We start from the raw sequence: 19,506 nt of genomic DNA, 5'->3' as shown, positions 1-19,506 counted from the left end.
TTGTATCTTGATGTTTCCGTAGTTTCCTTGTCCTTGTGTTTCTGTTTTCTTTATTTTGGTTGGCTTTTGTGGGTTTTCTCTCTGGTTCCTCTTGTGTTACGTTATATACTTCAGCTCTGAATCTGTGGTGTGTGGTCAACATTACGAATATGAAAAAGATAGTTATATATATATATACGGTCGTGCATTTTCTTCTGTGTGTGCCTTATCTCCATTCCCCTTTGTGAATTTGGATCTTTGAATCTTCCCCCTTTCAGTCATTGTTGTCTCAATTTGTCCCTATGTATGCTGAACACTCATTACTATCTTGCTATAGCAAATCTCTTCTTATTTTAAGCTTATAATGCCCTGTTCTTAGTAAGGGTTGCACTCTTCTGCTTCTATTTGCCTTATAGGCACTTTACTCCTAATTATGTTTTTTTTTGTTTTGTTTTATTTTGTTTTTTTAGTCATTTTGTTTTAGGTGAGCTGACCCTTTTCAATATTTCCTGTAGTGCAGGCTTCATAGTGTATGTCTGGAAAGGTCTTTATTTTTCCTTCATATCTAAAGGAGAGCTTAGCTGGATACATTATTCTAGGCTGGTAGTTTCTTTCACTTAATAATTTAAATGTTTGATTCCATTCCTTTTTGGCTTGTAAGGTCTTTGCTGAGAAGTCCAAGGATTATCTGATGGGTTTTCCTTTGTAAGTTATCATTTTTTTCTCCCTGGCTGCCCTGAGAAATCTGTGTTTGTTGTTGATTTTTATAGTTTTAAGACAATGTGTCTTGGCGAAGGCCTTTTTGGGTTGAGATAATTAGATATTCTATTGACTTCTTGAATTCCAAACTCCAGCTCATTCCTTCGATTTGGGAAATTCTCATCCGCTATTTATCTGAAAATGTTTTCTAGACCCTGCTCCTTTCCTTGCCTTTGATAATGCCCATTATTCTTCTGTTTCCTCTCCTGATGGTACCAGCTAGTTCTTGTATTTCTCTTTCATTATTTTTCATTCTTTGGTTTTTCTCTTCTTCTTTCTGCTTTATTTCTAGATTTCTGTCTTCAATATCAATGATCCTTTCCTCCATTTGGTTGACTCTACTTCCCAAGATTGCTATTTCATTTTTCAACTCTTGCAGTGTTTTTCTTTTTATCTCCAGAAGATATATTCTGTTTTTTTTCAAGGATTCGGTCTCCTTGCTCTGCTCATCAAGTTGTTTTTTCAGTTCTTGAAATTGTTGATCTGATTCTTTTTGGAACTCACTGGGTTTTTCCAGAAGTACGATCCTGAATTCTAAGTAATTTAAGTTGCATATTTCTATGTCTGTAACCTTGTTTTCTGAAAATTTTTCTCTTTCTTTCAGAGATGCCTGTCATTTTGGTTGTTCATGCTGTTTAACGTACTATTTCTCCAACTGGGCATTAATGGAAGTGTTTTCTGTTTTGTTTTGTTTTGTTTTGTTTTCCAGAAAGAAGATTTATTGTATAAAGGTCTCTCTTTAGCCTGCTGCAAAGAAGGCATTTTTCCTCTGGTTTTCAGTAGGTGGCATCTAAGCCTGTGCGATCCCTGCTTTATATAATGCCTTAACAATGCTTTTTATTTTCTACATATTTAATCAAGCTCGCTACCCTTAGTTTCAGTCTCTATCAGTGTTAGCAACAATCTTGGCAGCTTTTGCTCAGATTCCTCTGGGGCTCTGCAGTGTTTGGTCTCAGAGGACATGGGGGGAAGGGCGCTCTGGGTTGGGGGCTCTGAGCTGTAGATCAGCCTTGGTTTTGCAACCTCAGCCAGTAAAAATCAACTGTTGTTTCTCTGCCATCCGCTTCTCTGCTTTCTGCCCTGACGACTGGTCTCTGCCACTTGCTGTGGGGAGCTCACAGCATTCCTAGGCAGGGCTGTTCAGGGAACTCACTACTCCTTCTCCCCTTCCCCTCCTCCTGCAAGGAGCTTCAGCTGTGAGAGACAGCTTCTTTATTTCTCTCAGTCCTCTTCCCGACACCTGGGGTTCTGACCTGTGGTAGTTCTTATGTGCAGATCCCACACTCAGAAGTGCTGGTGTGCAGTTCGGGTGTTTTTTGTTGAGTTTTATATGTTCAGCTTATTGTTGTTTGAAGAGGAGAGATCTGGGGACATCTCTCACTCTGCCATGTTTCTCTGAAAGTTCCATGTTTACTTTAAAAGAAGTTTAAGTTATAACAATTGTCTTCAAAGAAAAAAATCCTTTTATTTAAATGAACAGAAGCGTTTCAATCTTCACCCATGTTTAACCATCAGAATAAGTTGCTGGCAGCAATGGAAGTGATAATTAAAATAAATAAATTGATTAAATGGAAAACAAAGAATAATATAAGAATCTGCAGGGTGTTAAAACTCTGGAAAAGGGGGTGCTTTTTCCATTAATAAAAGTTAGCAAGAGGTTTTTCATGAAGATATCACTGAAAGCAAAGAATGAAGCCCTTGTGTCTCGCTTCAAAGCTGAAGCCAAAGCAAAGGCTTTGAAGGCAAAGAAAGCAGTGATGAAAGGTGTCCACAGCCACAAGAACAAGAAGATATGCACATCACCCACCTTTTGATGACCCAGGATACTGCTTCTCCAAAGACAGCCCAAATATCCTCAGAAGAGCACCCCCAGGAGAACAAGCTTGACCTTTATGCCATCGTCAAGTTGATGACTACCGAGTCAGCTATGAAGAAGATAGAAGACAATAATACTCTTGTGTTCATTGTGTTTGTCAAGGCCAACAAAATCAAACAGGCTATAAAGAAGCTCTATGACATTGATGAGGCCATAGTCAGCATCCTGATCAGGGCTGATGGAGAGAAAGCATATGTTCAACTGGCTCTTGACTATGATGCTTTGGATGTTGCCAACAAAATTGGGATCATCTAAACTGAGTCCAGGTGGCTAATTCTGAATATAAAATTTTTTCACCATAAAAAAATAGTGAAAGTAGACAATTACCTGTTGCAATTTATTGGGATTTTTCATACTTTTGAGACTAGGTAGTTGGGTTTATCTCTTAGTCGATAAGTAAAAAAGAATCCAACTTTGCAACAGTTTTACTCTTCCTTCCTGAATTTTTACAGTTGTTATCATCTTTCTTTTAATACTGAGAACATATCCAGACTGCCTAGTTCTCAGCATAACTAAAGTGTTATTTGATTTTTAAATATACAGACTCTATTTCTGACTCAATTTATATTAAATCCCAGTTGAAAATTTTTATGATGTGCACATTTCTAGTAAATAATTTCCTCAGTTATATCTGTGGTTTAATTTAAGCCATCAGAAGGTAAATCCTTTCCAAAAGAGAGCATTAAAATCTAATTAAATCATGGGGAAATTTTAAGTTGGTGGAAAAAAGAAAAAAAACAAATAAGAAATAAGAAGAGTGTCTAGTATACCATTTGTTATGTTAAACCAAGTTCAGTTTTAGTAGCCCTGCTCTTAGATAAAACACAGAAAACATCTTACATTTTTTAGGTTATTCTTGCTTGTGGAGGCTATTAAAAAGTCTTTAGATTGTATTTTGAGAGTATGTCAGCAGAGTAAAATAAAGTACATTATTTAAAGTTTTGAAGGCCATTATCATCTTGGCTTTACCTACTGATACAAGCAGGCAGCTGTTTGAACAAATGTTTTTCTTTGTTCCCAGGGTCTTTCATTACTCAGAATCACGTTATTTTATTGAAGCATTAAGTGATGAATAATTCCATATATGTGTTTTCCATTTTACTGTATTTCCAGGAGCTTTGGATGCCTTCAGCAAATAAAACAGTAGGTCCTCATTATATTACTTGAATTTCCAGAGTTACAGTGTTAGCTCTTACAGATCAGTCAGTATACTAAAATAAATCAAAAGCATATCCCTTTTCCCCCAACACAGATAAATAGCAGTAACCAGAATGTCCACAATTTGCATTTTGTTAAACGACTGAAAAATTCTAGAAGAAAAGGACATTTGTAAACAAGTAACTATTTTCAGATCAAATAAGACGGACTAGTAAAGAAATATTAGAATACAATGTACAATATAATGAATGTTATTATCATTGTTTTGTGGATACTTTAAACAGTGTCATTAACATTATTGTTGAAAACAGGTAATTTTTTTTCTCAAAAGTATGTAACATTTGACAGAGACACAAAAATATAAGTAGGTCATTTTGAAATAGAGAAAAGATATTTCAGATGAGAATTGAAATGTGAATGTGAGTTTAAGGAGTTACAGGCTACATCAGCCAGATGGCCCACAGTGAGCAGGGATGACAGGAGATAGGGCTGCCTTGGGTCTAGATGTTAAAAGACCATGAGTGCTCTAAAAGAAGGTTAAAATCTTCCTCTACTTCAGTTTTTGATTCACATAATATTTAAAAAACAATATTTCTGGATTTCATTTAAAATGTTATTAATGTTTGTACTATAGCTGTGGCTCTACCTTAATCTTCTTTTCATTCCCAGCCCTCAGCAACGCCTACATCACTTTCGAGTGATATATTGTGATTGGCGTTAATAGAGAAATACTGCACAGGACATCCTTGATAAGCAAGGCTTTCATGTCCAGTTTAAACTTGTGAGCTGACCTGAATAGGAGCTGTGGAACAATTTGTACATATTTGCATGTATGGGCTGAGAAATGGTTGAGAGGTAAGAAGTCACTTAACTATTTGCAAATGGAATTTTGCCTGACATACACTCATTGAAGTAGTTTTGTTATTCTTTGCTCCTCACTGGGGACATGGTAGCTTAGGCATAAACATAGCTCTTCTGAAGAGAGGAAGATCATAGTGAATTGGTGGCTTTTTAGTGATTATTATAATTAAACTGTCGGGCACACTCTAGTATGTATAAGCATTAAAGACATTTTTCTAAAAGCTGCCCATCTCACTCTCTTAAAAGAGAAGCTGCTTTTTTTGTAATCAGGTAATTACCCACATTGCTGCCTCACTTAACTTGTGGGAGACTTTCCTTGAATTGTTTCAAAACAGGTACAGTTTTCTCTTCTCTTTTGTTTTAAAAACGGCAGACAAACAAGAGATTTTATGCACAGTATTTCTCTCTGAGCCCAATCTTGTCAGTCCTTCTCCTAGCAAGGTGACTTGCCCTGCTCTTTTGTAATGAAGAAGATTGACAATAATGACAATATTAATTTACGGCATTTCCTTCTTTATTTGGGCACTCCATTTGCAAGTGGAAAAGATCAAAACTTAGTAAGTAGCAAGATAGCAAGGTATAAAGACTTAGAGAATCATTGACAGATGATCCTTTTCTCCTATGTAACATAAAAATTATATCTTGAGAGAGAAAAATCGTCCAAATCATACTTTTCTAGTGATAATTTATCAAGCCTGTAATTATTTTGCCAGTGAATAAAATGGATGAAAACTACCCCTAACATGAGAGGCAGGAATGGAGTAGGTTCTGCTCACACAATGTTGTAATAAACTCTTGATCTTTAATGCTACTTGGCTTATCTTTAGACTTTGCTACATTGTGGGGTAAGTTAAATTGCTCTATATTATGTAGTTTGGTTCTCCAGCTCCATAGAGATAGGACTATATGTAATCCATCCTCAGTGTAGCATTAATATATCATATACATTAATTGTGATCTTGTGACATAGCCATGAGGTTTTATGAAGAACCGAATACTCCAGCCCACTGCCATGAAATGTCCAGTTTGGGACTTACTGCATAGTAATTGATAAAAAGATGCTGATGGAGTCAGAGATCCAGATATTACACAGTTAAGAGTAACTTGATCTGTTTATATATCTGTTCAGTCAGTATATCCACTTGGATTTCTAATAGACATATCAAATTTAAAAGTCCAAAATGACCTCCGTATGCCAGTTCCCATTTCTGCTTTCTCACAGACTTTTCCATCTCTATAAATGATGATTCTATTCTTTTTGGCTCAAGATAAAAATCTTGGAATCATTTTGATACCTCTTTATATTCATATTTTAAATGTAATTCACGAACAAATTCTGCTTAGCTCTACTCTTCATAATATGTCTAGAATTAATACATTTTCACCACTTTTCTGCCACCATCCTCTCTCAAGTACCTATAATGTCTCATCTGCATTATTTTAATAGCTTTTCAATGTATCTTTCTGTTTCTAGTGTTGCCTACCTTTGATCTGTTCTTAATTAGGAAGAACAATTATCCTGTAAAATAAGCCTGATCATTTTATTCCTCAGCTCAAACTCTCTGAGAGCTTTCTGACTCAAAGCAAAAGTCCAAGTTCTGGTGATGTCCTGCCAGTCCTTATACAATTTATTTCCTTCTATTCTCTCACATCTCCACCTCCTATCCTCTCCTTTCCCCTCCATTTGCTACAGTGACACATTGCCTTGTGTTCTTTGACCAGACTATTCATGCTCCTTCCCTAACACTTGTATTCTTAGTAGTCCTTCTGCCTGGAATCCTTTCTCCCAGATATCGACACAACTTGTATCTACATTTCAGGTCTTTACTCACATGGCAATTTCTTAGTGCCATCTTCCCTGGCTGTCTTCACCCTTGTCTAAAATTACATCTTACTATTCCGTCTTTTATCCTATTTCTACCCAAAACTCTTCTAATCCCTAATTCTGGCTTTAATTTGCTTTCTTTGGTTTGTGTTACTATCTTACACACTATATAATTTAATAATTTACTTTTTTTCTCTATCTTCTTTACTAGAATGTGAGCTCCAGAGGACATTTTAATAAATACATCTTTTGTTGTTCAAAGTTGTATTCATAGTACTGAGAATAGTTCCTGACACATAGTAGGTATTCAATAAATATATATTGAATAAATGACTAAACTTTAACGCTGTATCTTCAAACATATATTAAGAATTCTACATTTATATTTAAATTTTTATTTTGTGCAATGTTTACCTAAAAACATAGTGGTTTGTGTAAGAGTAAGATGAGAAATAAGATATATAGTATACTATCATGTCCATAAATTATTTTTACATATAAAAACAAAATAAACATTTTATAAGAATACATACAAACAGAAAGCTGCACATATTAAACAGGCTGGAAGGGTTGACTGGGAGAATAAGTGAATAGTGAGGTAAGAGGATAACAGGAAATAACCAGAAAGACTAAAAGAAGAATGTTGTAGGGTTTGATAATGGTAGTTAACTCAATCCTCAGCACCTGACAACGTGTGTATATGAGGAGAGATAAAGGAAGAGATAGAGATAGAGATAGAGATAGAGATAGTGATACAGAGAGAGAGAGAGAGAGGGAGAGGACAAAATAGTGGCTGACACAGAAGCTGACCAATTATACCTTGATATTCAATTTCCTTCTTCATTGACTGATTCTACCATAGAGAATGCAGGACTGCAAATGTTAAAAACCAAAACAAAGTGCCTTGAACTAAGCTGTTCTTTCTCCTAGTGGTATGATGTTACATACATCAAAATAATGATATATATTGCAAATTTGAGGACAAAAGTCAGATAATAAAGATAGTGTAGCAGAGAGATAGAAGGAACACTTTTTTTTTTGTCTTTTTTAGTCAAAAAATGTTATTTTCTTTTTAATTTCTTAAACAGCTGTATAATCGCTGGACTGTTTACATATGGAGCGCTTGTTACATGGAAAGATAAACCTTTATCTGTTTGTTTTTATAATATATTTTCTATTATTGATGCTGCTATTCATCTAGTTAGTCTATTAAATATCAATGATTTCTATTATTAAGATCTGATACTTACATCATTCACTGTCAGTTAAAATGATGATTTATTTCGGCTTAAAGTCTCAAAAAATATTATCTGTATTCATCAGATAGTGGAGGGAAGCCTGATTGAATTTATCTGAATGAATTGTTTCACCAGGAAGAACAAAATATAGACAATAAGTTCAAAATGTAAAATAATACAATCAATTTTTTTCCCATTTCATGGTTGATTTATAAATATAAATTGATAGTGAGTAAATGTCACAAAATTGATTTCATAAAGAATAAATTAAGTTGGATCATTTCTCTACAGCAGACTAGTATAGGCACAAGTTCTTTTTTGTTTTTGACAATCATAGATGTTAAAGTATTCTGAAAGCTCCAAAGTCAAGAAAATATATCTTTTCAATTCTTTTTCTTGCCAAACTGAATGTGTAGCTACTACATAAGCATTCAATTAAATTTGCCCAATGTGCCTTCAACTGCAGTTTACTCACTCATTGTGGAGAGTGCATGGTTATTATTATTATTTTTAATATGAATTATATCACCATGTATAACTTAGAACATATCTGAAGAAAAGATGCAAATTTTAACAAGTTAGTCTAGAACAAAAGATTTTATAAATATGCACCTTTCATATACTCGATGTCAACCTTTTAGTTTGTTCTAAATGCTTTGCATGTAGATGTGGATATTATTTATTTGAATGAGTTAAGGGCTATAATATATTTTGACCACTAGGAGAAAATAAAGAATAGGAAAAATTGTTTTTATTTAAAAAGTATTAATGGAATCAATAAACATATACTAAAACTGTTTTCTGTTCTTATTTACTAAAAAAAACCCAAAAACAAAAACAAAAAAACAGTGACCTAGGAACAATCTAGCACTTATATACAGTCTGGACTAGAATTGTTTCATATTTATTTTTATTCCATAATATTTTATAAATACTTATTTTATCTGAATTAGACTTTGAATGTTTAAAGGAAAAGGCCATCTAGTTCCTCTTTCTTCTCTATCCTAAGAAGTTTATAAATTCATAAGAATGTCAATTCATATTGAAATTGTAATTATGATCCACTGTGAAAATGAGAGCAGATTCACATTCATTCTTCTGTTCAACAATGTGCCAAATGCAATAGAACGCCGATGAACAAAGAACCAGACATACATAGAACCTGTCTTCATGGAGTTTCCAATGTGATCAAGAGGCAGACTTGTAAAGAGGAGGTTATTAGATAAAGAGGAAGAATTAAGTAATTGGAATATGAGAGTGGAAGTTCAGGTATTTCAGGAAATTTAAGATATGGGACCTAATACGGACTTAGAATAAGAGAAGGCTTCATTGGAAAAATGATTATAAATTAAAACCTGAAAAATAAGTAGGAATTAGGAAAGGTAAAGTGGGAGAAAAATGTGAGAAAATGAATTCCATGTAAAAGTGCACCATAATTAAAGTGTCAGAGGCAGGAGAGAACATTGATCTTTCCAGAAGGTGAAAATATAACTGAGCATGGATGCAAAGTAGAATAGGAGTTTGGAAGTGGGCTGGATAGCAGTGGATAAAATCTGATCATTCCTCTAAGAAGCAAGATCTCTGTAGCCTGCCCTCTTTTCTCATCACTATTCATCTTTAGCCTTTTGTTTGTTTATTTATTTATTTATTTAAACATACAGCTCCTGGTATTCCTAGGTAGTCTCCCATCCAAGTACTAACCAGGCCCAACCCTTGCTTAGCTTCCGAGATCAGATGGGATCTGGAGGGTTCATTTTGTTTATGTTGGTCTGACTTTTCTTAAAGACACTCTCTTGGTCTTTTCTCATTAATTCATTGTTCCTTTTAAATTGGATAACATTATAACTTTATGCCAAATTTGGGCATATGGGTCTTTGCCAAGTCTGGGAACCTTAGTCCTAGTGTTTAGCGTTGTTCAAAGGATTCCTGTCTAAAATAAAGTTTGGCTCCCACAAATCTGAGTTTCAGTTTGATGTCTACCCTCAATCTGCCTTTAGGTAAACAAAGGAAAGAAATGATATCTTTTTCCTGGGGATGAGAGTGGGGGCAGCGATGCTTACACCCTCCAATTGTTCTTCATAATTCACCCTGTTAACACTAATAGGAGAACAAAGTTTATAATCAGACTGATCTGAGAGAGAGTCTCAGTTTTACTACTTGAAAGCTGTGTAAACATGGTCAAACTACTAATTTCTTTAAAGTAGTTGTTTCATCTGTAACATTGGAGCCATAAAACCTACGTCTTTGTGTTGCCATCAGGATTAAAAATAATTATTTTCAGAAAGATTTTAGAACAGTATCTGGCAACTAGGAAAAGCTCAATACATGAGAGATGTTGATTTTTTTTCTCAACCTCTTTTTTTTTCATCTTTAAAATGAAGCTAATGTTTTCCACATCAAATGACTGTTATAAGGAATAAAAGATTAAGACCACAAAAGTGTACATAGGATACCTGGTGCATGGTGCAGACACTCAGCTAATAGGAATCTCTCTCTCCTATGCTCAGGGTGTAAAAAAGATGGTTGCATTCAAAACTGTTCAAATTTCTTATATCCTTAGTTATTTGGGAGTAGGGAAATGGTATCTATAAACAAATATAAGAAAACATGAAACGAAACTTGCCCCATGGAAATGAATACTGATGCTACCTTTACTGCTACTAACTATAACAGCAGGTATAATTGTACTTTCTCACTACCCAGCTGTTGAATAAAATAACTAGGATGTTTAAGTCACTTGGTAACCCTATGTATGAATTTTTTACAAATTAGAAGATTTGTTCTAATTTATTATAAAATGTATACTAACATGTAGAGTGTTATGTTAGCTGAGAATAATCAGAAAATTGACTGAATAACGTGCTTATTAATAATTTATATTAAAATATTAAAAATATCAACCCAAATTTCATTTACATTCTAAAATGTATAAAAATGTTTTCCATTGATGCTACAATTCCCTAAACTTTATGATTTCATCCCAAAACTACACAGGAAACATACAGGAGATTTGCCAAAACATAAAGACAAAATAATTCTTTATGATTTTTACAGAGATGATTTTTTATACAATTTGGATAATATTAAGAATACAGCATTGCCAAGTAAAATATTATTATCTGGCATTTGGTATTCAATAATGATTCTTGATATTTAGTATTCTTTTTTGATATTAAAAGTCACAAAGCTATTTGTAATCACTCAATTTTGCTGTCATTCACTTTTCAGTAAAAACATGATAAAAAAGGTGATACAAGTCAGTTCTGAAAGACATTCATAGATTTTCTAATAGTATGAACTGGGCTATGGTCTCTATGTGAATGCATTCTAATTTTAAAGTCATGGATTCACCATAGAAAATTAAAACAATGCTGTGAGATATTCTCCATCATATCTTTTTCAATGCATAATCAAGTCTATTGGTCAATATTGGCCATTGGTAGACAAAGAATAGTTATCCTCAATTCTATGAATTAAATTTCAAAAGTCTCCCCCAAAATGATTTTCTAAACCCAGTTTAAACTTTTCTTTTGGCTCAAATCCTTTCTGTTGACCCTTCACTGAGTCTCCTTTTTTTTTTTTTTTGAATAGTTGCATCTCCTGAATATTCCTATTTAGGGGAAAAAAAAAAAATCTGTCAGTGAGAGTAGCAAGAGGCTTTACATTAGGCTCCTTTTACTTGGCACGAACCAATTTCCCTAATCACAATTTAACTGTTTCAGTATGTTGGAAGCTAATAGATTCAGAGAAGACACCCATTTTAGCAATATGCATACATTGTTTCACATGCATCCGGGAGAAAATATGGAACTCACTGTATTAGAAGGGTAGTCAACAATCTAACTTGCCTGAATATCTGAAATCTGGAGATGGTTTTATGCAAATGAGATGGGCTGTGTAGTAGTCAAAGAGAAGGGGAGGAGGAGCTATTGAATCTAAGTTGAATTAGAGTAGGAAAAATCTTTGCATAGAACTGACCTCTGGTTCTAATTTGTTTTCCAAGCGACATTTTTTTACCCATTTCATACTCGTCTAAAGTTGCCATTTTTAAAATCTTGCATTTTGAGAACAATTATATAATTTAGAAAATGAACTCTATTGTTAATTTCTGCACACTAGAGGGCAGCAAAATATCCTAAAATAAATTGTATTCAATATTCTCTCTTAGGTGACTTTTGAGGAAATGATTATTATAACTTTTAAAATCTTTTATAAAAAGGGATAGTAATAGGATTAATACATCATTTTAAATATTAGCTTTGGAAAAATAAGATTGCAATATTATTTTTTAAAGTGACAATTGCATCAGATTTCCCTAATAAGGAATTCATCTCTGAACATTAGTATCCCAGAATATTTTTTAAGAACCTCTCAAACCCTTTCTTATAACTAATCTCATTTCTAAAGTTGCAATTGCCAAACAGATTTTTAATAGATTTTTCCAATGATCCATAATAATAAATTTTCCAACCATCTTTATATAATCACATCAATATATTGTAATGTCATTGAATGTTTAACAATTTACCTTTTTTAGGGCTGAGAAAAGCTGCCTGTCTATTGGCTGGATGGATAGTATTCAAAGCCAGCATATACATGTTTTCATTTTATAGTTTTGGAAATGTGCTTAAATAAAAGGATTTTTCAAACAGCCAATAACATGTTTTTAATAAAGTTTTTTTATGTCTTTATTTTTGTAGTCTTTTTTTTTTCATTGTACTTCTTTCTCTTAACACTTTGATATTCACTCTTGAATAGCTTCTCATGAGTGTTAAAAATAAGACAACAGGCCCCAAAATAAGTCACTTATTCTGTAAGCCACATGTCACCAAACCAAGATTTCACTTAATTACAGTTTCGGCTCTCTCAACAATGGAATTTTAAATGGTCTGATCAGCGCTAGTTAGATAATCTGCCAGATAAATTCCCTGTCATTCCTTAAAGGAAAGTAACTTTGCAAAACCAACCTTTTTTTTTTTTTTTTTGTCTAGTATATATGTGTATGCATTTTGCCTTGTTCTTGTTCCTTCCCACCTATAAAAGACTTTTGTTGTGAACAGCTTGGTGTATGCTGACTGATTCAAATAGATTTTTGCTCAAATATGCTTTAACATGACTCACATAGAAACACATGCAAAACATTTTTTCCTTTTTCTTCCAGTCATGGAAATCAACTAATAAGAAAAGGCATAAAAAACTTCATGTGCTATACATTAGAAGCCATTTTCAACTCTGTCTCGATTCAGGAACCACTAGTTTTAATGTTTATCTTTGAAGTGTACTTGTGAAAGTGTTAAAGGTACAAAACTTAAAAACAGATTTAGAAGCAAGCAAGTAAAAAGACAACAAAAAAAGATAATAGAAAAACAGAGATGAAAATACTGATTCTATAATTTATCATTTTGAAGTAAATGCAAAAGGATTTGGTTTTGGAAATTGTGAATAGAATGGATTAGTCTTGTCTGAAAGAAAATGTTCAGAGAATTTGGCTTGAAACATACAATAAGTAAACACATCTAAATTCATCTGTTATTTTCAGCGACAGAGAAGAATAAACCAATAAATACACCAGTTGATACAAACACGTGTGCTCATTAAAAAGAACTTTGTAGGTATTGCCTTTAACACATTTCATATGTTGTAGTGACTATTGATTACCACCACTTATAACATTCAGTAACAGTCTATGGTTGGAGGTAACATTTTTAAAAAGTCAATATATGAATAAAACTATGACAAAATAGCTATAGCCTGAAGAGTGGATGTCAAAGCAATACCTAATACAGGGGACATATGTGGGGACAGTTTTAACCTCAAATGATATAAATGTCTGCATAGTAATAGCACATTCTGGTTGAGTTAAATTTGTTAATTTAGTTAGTCATCTCTTTTCCCCTAGTTTTTTCTTCCCCATTTTCTATGTAAGGCATATTTTAAAAATCAGAAAGAGCGCACAATGGTGTTTTAGTTTCCATTTTGGAGCCATGATGTCTGGGTGAAATATCGGCTCTGCCTTTTACTGATGGTTTGAGCTACAGTAAGCTGCTTAACCTCCCTGTGGCCTAATTTTCTCACCTGTAAAATGGTCATAATGGTGGAAGTGATATTTTAAAGATGAAGTGAAATAATTAATCTAAGGAGTTTAGATTAGTATTTGAATATTACTATACGAGTGTGTTTTAAATATTTAGGCAGTAGGACAGTCCGAGTTAATAACATGCTGTTACTCAATGATATTTAGAGAAATGACAATTTCTATTTTTCAGTTTCACATACTTCCTTGAACTAAAATCCTGTTAATTGATTAGATAGCAGCTAACTGAAATAAGCATAGCAAAGTAAGATTCTAAGCATCACTTGGCTCTATTTATCTATTTGATTGTAAGTGTATTTCTAAAAGTGTTTAAAAGCATTTGATGCTTTAATCATCCTTAATGTTATCACTTTACATCTAGTTTACTCTATGGATTTCATTTGATTATATGCCATAAAAATATAAATTTCAGCTCAATCGATCAGATTTATGCATTTTATGAACTCCAGGAATTTATAACCAGAGGTTCACATGAATGAATTTTTTTCAGTATTAATTTTCAGTATTGTGTGTGTGTTGATTTTGAATTTCTTATTTATTTTACTTCTGATATTTGGATTCAGTTCAAATTAGAAAAAGAAAAACTTGTACATTCATATCAACACAGCACTAGGCTAAATGGAGAACATAAAAAAAAAAAAACCTGCACAAGGTCATAGGCTCCATAGGTAGAAATATACATGTACAAGATTTTATTTCAGGACAATCTACACTAAAAGTTGCATTTCATAAAGTCCAAATATGAGTTAGGAGGGTTGCAAGACATAAGAAATATTCTTAGAGGTAATAATGTTGAGATGGACTTCAGATACAGGGAAGAAAAAAATTCTTATCTACAGCCATGCCACCCTGAACATGACTGATTTCGTCTGATCTTGGAAGCTAAGCAGGATCAGACCTGGTTAGTACTTGAATGGGAGACCACCTAAGAAGACCAGGTACTGTAGGCTTTAAAAAAAAAAAAAAAAATTCTTGACAAACAAACCAGTTCTGTCAAAAGTAAAGAAATGGAGAAATCTAAGACAGACTTCTGATACAATAAGAACAGTAACTAATCAGGTATGAATCAGGTGCTGCCCTAAGTAGATTCTATGTGTTAACCCAGTTAATACACAACGACCTTGTGACATGGACACTCTCATTATCTTAGTTTTATATGTAAGAAAATTGAGGTATTCAGAATTATTTTCAGTGTATCAGATTTTCTGACTTTTATGATGCTGGAGAGAAGAGAGAGTGCTATAAGGCATAATGAGGGATGAGTACTGAAAAGATACATTGTAAAAAGTCATATTATAGAGCATTTAAATGTCCTTTTATAACTCATCCTTTTTAATCTTCTAACATTATCCTCCAAGCATCCCCTTATATTTTATTTTATGATGCTGCTATATTAAACACCTTCTAATTCCTCAAATCACCATTTTTACTCTTAGTTCTGGGTGTTTAGAACTGCTGTTTCTTTTATCTGGAACACTTTCTTTCCACAGACACCAATATAATTTCTTGTTATCAAGCTGGGCTCAGTTTAGATGTCATTTTTTCTGGGAAGCTACTCCTATTATTTCCTCTCACTTTTTGGTTTGTATATACACCCTGGCTCTGAGCTAGCATAGGATTCTCCAAACTCTTTTGGAAATTATATTTTTTTGCTGCAATTATATGGTAAAGTGTGTCCTCCTCTGGACTTAAAAATTCCTGAGGACAGAAACCTGATCCAGTTTATTCATTATGGTAGCCCCTGTGCGAATATGGTAACCTAACAATTAGCAAGCCCCGAATAAATGTTTTTGAATGAAAAACTTTGTTTTCTGAATGTAATAATAAAAACAGTTTTTGAGATGTTAGTGATGTGTACAGATCCATATTATGGAATAATAATTTTTCTTGGTGCAAAAAAAAAAAAAAGAGTTGTCAGAAATATAATAGAAGTAATGAGTGAATTATATTAAAGCAGAACCATTTTAAAAATTGTACTTGTGGGAAAAAATGTGTGTTTGAGTATTAGGGGCTAAAGACTATATAAGCATTTTAATCTGTTGTTTTTGTGCCTAGAATTCATTTATCTTTATTTTGGTGGTTGTACTTGGTTTTCCTTTTGAGAACCATTTTTCAGGGATATACATGCAGTGTGACTAAAGGCCAATGGGAATTGGCTCTGGGAACTTCTCCAGAATTATTGGAAAACATGCCTTCACTTTTTATCAAATTGACCAGGCTGAGAGAATATAAGCCTGGATCTACCCATCTGCCAGTAGTCATCATCCTCTCTCTGTGGGTAGAAATGGCCTAATGATATTTCCCCAAACAGGGTAAGGCTAAATCAGAGGACAGAGAGGCCTGATGCCCTTCTGACATTGTTTAATTCCTGGACCTGCTCTTGACTTATTACACAAGTCAGTAAATGCTATTCGTTTTATTTTATTTTGTTTTATTTTTTTTTAAATAATGTGAATTGATTTTTTTTCTCACTTGCAATAAGTAAACATCTGTCTAAGGTCAGTAAGAGGTGGCAAGTTATGAAAAAATGCCAATTTATTTTCTAAAATAAAAAAGAAAATATAAATGATAACACAGAACAATTTTTGAGAACCCATGCATCATTTATATTTTACAATGTTATGTCCAGCATAATGCAAAGTTAATATATTACTTACTGCAATTTATCAAAATTAATTTAATTTTAAAATATATTGTATTTTAGCAATTCATATTACTTTTTTTTTGCAAAGAAAGCTGAATTTCCTAGCTATCTGAAAACTAATTCACCTAATTATATTTTTGTCAATTCAATTTAATTTTGTCTCAACATTAACTCTGTATTTCATGTATATGTAACTTTATTATAATGTAACAATTTTATTAAATTATATATTGTAGTTTCTAGGTGTAATTTCTTGGTAACCTATATAAATTGTTGAGTTTATTTAATTGCCCAAATTAATCATTGCTAATTACTTTTTTTTTCTTTTGGTATGATGCACCTACCCAATAAAAAATGTATGCTCATACAATTTCTTAACACCATCTTTATGGACAAAGATGGTCATAAATTATATATATGTTGTTTCTTAAGTGTATTCTTAATTTTAAATTCCCTTTAAATTTAACTATAAACAAAATAAATGGGCATTTTCTTTCCTTTTTAAAATGATTTTTATTTTTCAGTTACAGTTGACATTTAATATTATTTCAGATTAGTTTCAGGCACATAGCATAGTGGTTAGATAGTAATATAATTTACAAAGTAATCCCTCGATTAGTCTAGTAGCCACCTGGCACCATACATAGTTATTATAATATTATTGGTTATATTCCCTATGTTATACTTTATATTTCCACGATTATTTTGTTAACTACTGATTTGTACTTCTTAATCCCTTCACCTTTTTCCACCCAGACCCCCCAATACCTATCTGACAACCAACAATTTGTTTTCTGTATCCATGAGTTTGTTTCTGTATTGTTTATTCATTTATTTTGTCCTGCATATTCCACATGCAAATGATGGGCATTTTCTTTCAATCATATCTTTATCATTTACTATTATGAAGACTGTAGAAAATCCTCCATTGATTTCTCCTAAATTGTCAGGAAACAATGTTATTCATATCTTGATTAGATAATATGTAGAAATTTCATATACAAAAATTATGATTTCATTTCTTCTCAAGAAGCATATCTGAAGAATGTTTCTTTTGGTGTGCTTTTGGCAAGATACTTTTAGAGTTTAAAACAGTTCAACATAATTAGCATTTATAAGCAGTTTTCACTACATTTTTCTCTAAAAATGACTTCATTTATTGCTTGTTACTTGCATGAAAGATATGCAATATATATGCAAGTTGTAAGCATAATACTATATTAAGCATAATAATACAATTATTACTCATGAATTATCTACTCAAACTAAGAACTAGAAAATTTATAGTAATTTGAGTCTATTGATCAGTCCCTCCCCTAATCCTTGCCTCTACCTCCTCTCTCCCAGAAATCTAAATAATTTATCAAATTGATTTTCCTAAGAAAACAGTAAAATTTATAAATTTGTTATGGCATTTCTTAGAACAAACTATTGTGTATATGAAAAAGACAAAATGCACCAAGAATAATCTTTATTTACCAGACAACTTTTTTAAAAAAAATAATAGAGAATCTGTGGTTCGTGCTTCTGGCATATTGAATCCAACTCTGGATTTTATAATAGCATAACAAAAAGATGTCCTGCTGACCTTGAGAAATCTCGTAAAGAGCAAATTTAAAATATTGGAAAATTTATTACCTTTCTAAGTTGTGTTGCTCATGGATCTTCTTCAGCAAAATTTAATAGACATATAGTTCCTAGTTTAGAAATAGCATTTCTCCCTAAATTTTACAAATTCCTGAGTGTGTAAACTCACTGAAGTTAAATGTAGTCTTAGATTTTTAATTTAACAGTATGTTCCATTTGGGCTGCCAAAGTAACTCAAAGGAAGCATTCTGATTTGACAGTGAAGAGGTCAAACAGCCATGAACCTAAAAAGAAATCTGCAAAAGTGTAAAAGTGAAAATAACATGGAGTTATTTAGCTCTGATTTTTATTTTAGGATTATTTGTGTCACTCTGAAGAAATTTATGAATGATCTGATGGCCCTTAAAGAATGGGTTTATTATTTCTCAGTTATGCGGATTGTGGAAAATCCTTTGTTGATTACTCCCATCATCAAAGAACAACGTTATTAAATTATATAATAACATCATTCATTCAGTCAACAAATGTTTTATTGAAAAAATATTTATTGAACCTATGCTCCGTACCAGGCTCGATCTCAGGCTCTGAGAATCTAACAGTGAACAAGACAAATTTTCTGCCTCATGGAACATCAACAAACTAAACTGATCATGATTTTAAAAATTCAGTATTAAAACAGTAATGCAAATTCCAAATAGAAAACATCATTTTTCTTTTTAACTTTTTATTTGAATGGTATTTTATAGACAAAGTCTAAAATTACATCTTCTAAAGGCCAATAATTACTTTTGGAATCATGAAGTCATTTATTAAGTAATACATTTGAGAAGAGGCCATGGCTTTAAGGATATTCAAGAAATAAGTTTAGAGCAGGAGCGGTAGGTATAATTGAAGATTTGCGAATTAATACAGACTCCATCCTGAAAACAGAAATCTTTATTAAGCCAATTTGTGATACTAAGAAATATTAATCAGCAGAAATATTAATATCATAATTTAATTTCCTTGCCTTTGTAGTAGAATTGTACTTCCGTCTAGATTTGAGATTAAGAGAAATTTCATTTCTTACACATCTTTAAGGGATTTATAATTATGTTCTATAGAATTGCATTGAAGAGATATAGATTTTAATATTTACTTGCACATTGCATTCTTGTTTTCATAATTTGTATAAATTCTTATGGAGGCAAATGCATGTTACCACCCAGTTAGGTCTGTGACTTTACTTCCCAATGGAAAGGTGGCTGTCTAAATAGAACAATCCTTACTATTTTACCAGACAACACTTCTACATTGTTTGAAATAATAAGAACTGCACAGGATCCAATACGTTATTGAAGTTTAATTTATTGATGCTCAATTCATGTCCCATTACTGGTCAAAGCCATCAAAATAAAGTTGTTGTTTTTTTTTTTAGTTAAGAAATAATGTGTTGCTTCGTAGTTCAAAAATACAAAGCAGATAAATACATTAGTTAATTGTTAT

The 19,506-nt window shown here is 32.5% G+C and overlaps 2 pseudogenes; both read left to right on the top strand.

Annotated features, from left to right (window-relative positions):
- Positions 1–2,402: 2,402 nt before the first annotated feature.
- LOC102881076 lies at positions 2,403–2,869 on the top strand (annotated as a pseudogene).
- An 11,752-nt stretch (positions 2,870–14,621) lies between these two features.
- On the top strand, positions 14,622–14,740 carry LOC112472476 (annotated as a pseudogene).
- The last annotated feature ends 4,766 nt before the right edge of the window (positions 14,741–19,506 follow it).

The sequence above is a fragment of the Pteropus alecto genome, unplaced genomic scaffold (genome assembly GCF_000325575.1).
Source record: "Pteropus alecto unplaced genomic scaffold, ASM32557v1 scaffold76, whole genome shotgun sequence".
NCBI lineage: Eukaryota > Metazoa > Chordata > Mammalia > Chiroptera > Pteropodidae > Pteropus > Pteropus alecto.
The sequence above is the reverse complement of the archived record's forward strand: the minus strand, read 5'-3'. Positions and strand labels throughout refer to the sequence as shown.